Here is a 1,897-nt window from a genome sequence, read left to right on the forward strand (position 1 = left end):
AACATGTGTACTACTGTTTCATGAGAAACTATTTGTTCTGTAAGCCTTCACCTGAAGTACAATAAAATATAAAAAAAAAAAGTCCTGCTAAGTACGTAATGTCTTAAAAGTAGTCAGTGATTGATCAGAGATATTTGGAACTTCCCAATACTTTATTTCAGCTGTGAAATATAGGTCAGTTTTGCTGTGATTGTTTATCATTCATATATTCATTTAACAAGTATTTTACTGAGTAAACGGCTGTGAGCTAACAAAGATGAATCAGATGGAGATTTACCCTCAGGATGCTGACTTTTGATTGATGCAATGACTAGAACACGACTAACCAGAATATACACAACAAGTTGGTGAAGAAGATACAGATGACATGCTATCATCTGAGTTCAGAGAAGGGATGCAATACTTGCTCTGCAGGGAAGGGAGGATAAAGGAGAAGGTGGGATATAGAATTTGGAAAAGGCTTTGTGGAAGTAGAAGCATTTTACCTGAGCTTTGATGAGCTGATAAGTTTTAGCCATTTTGAGACTAAAAAAAAAAAGAAAAACAGTTGCCTTCAAGTTGATTCTGACTCAGGACCACCCCATCTGTGTCGGAGTAGAACTGTACTCCATAGGGTTTTCAGTGGCTGATTTTTTTTTAAGTAGATCTCCAAGACTTTCTTCTGAAACGCCTCTGGGTGGACTTGAACCGCCAAATTTTGATTAGCAGCTGAATGCTTAACCATTTGCACCACCCAGGGACTCCTTTGAGATTGAGGGGAGGGGTAGTTCTGTTAGAAATCAGATGGCACCGTGAAGGCATCCCAGAAGCTGATAGGTTTACACAGGAGTGAGCTACAATAAATGCTCCCAGAGAAATGAGATGTCCAGCAGAATTCCTTCTGTCCCCATAGCGACTTTAGACAATCCCCTGTTTGGAACCTGGTTTGGCTCCCAACCTTTGCTCCAGCTGACAACTCAGCCCAGCCATACCGATGGACACTATGATGAAACATCTCACCAGCATGCCCTGACCCATGAGGCACGCAGATGGCAGAAAGCAAAATACAGAGCAGGAAAAAGTTACCAAGAAACCTGTATTGATGATCCCAACTAGTCATAAAGCATTATGTTTAGTGCTGGGTCACTGATATTTTTGTTGCATCTACCCATAATTAAGTACTTACAACATGCCGACTACTATTCTAAGCACTCTACTCATTGAATCTTATCAATAAGCACGTAAGGAATCAGATGAGGAAACTGAAGCACCAAGAGGGACTTTTGCCCAAGGTCTTAACAACTAGTAAGCAGTTGAGCTGGGGTTGGAGTCTAGGCATTTAGCCTCTCAAATCTACATTCTTAACAGTTAATTATACTCAGCTGCCTCTCAGGTTAAATGTGGCTAGAAATATTTTCCTAGTCTTCAACACATGCCAGAAATATTGTCAGCCTCTCAACTCTTCAGGGGGCACAGGTGGGATGGTCCAAGAGGGAGGACAGGGAACTTCTGGCTATCATGGTGGATGGAGCTGCAGCAGGAGGACACCTCCATCCGCATACCACCCCCCACACACACTCCAAACACATAGAAATGCTGATAAGATACAACAAAATACTTTCAGTACATTTAGAGTGTGACTGGAGAACAAGAAATCTCTTGAATATAAAAACGTTTAGGGCAAAGTCATTATTTTATTCATTGTGGATTCTCTAGTGCTTAGAGTTGTGTCAGGCACATTTGTAGGCATTTAATAAACATTTCTTGAATGAAAAAAAAATTAAGGGCCAGAAAGGAAAGTAAACTCAAAGGCAAAGTAGTGTGCAAGAGTAAAACTGAACGGATAAGGACGATACTAGAATTCGACATGAGCTTTAGGAGTCAGGAGCTGGGGTTTTGATGTTCATATGGGGTAAAA

Source organism: Trichechus manatus, unplaced genomic scaffold (genome assembly GCF_000243295.1).
Source record: "Trichechus manatus latirostris isolate Lorelei unplaced genomic scaffold, TriManLat1.0 scaffold00222, whole genome shotgun sequence".
NCBI classification, from domain to species: domain Eukaryota; kingdom Metazoa; phylum Chordata; class Mammalia; order Sirenia; family Trichechidae; genus Trichechus; species Trichechus manatus.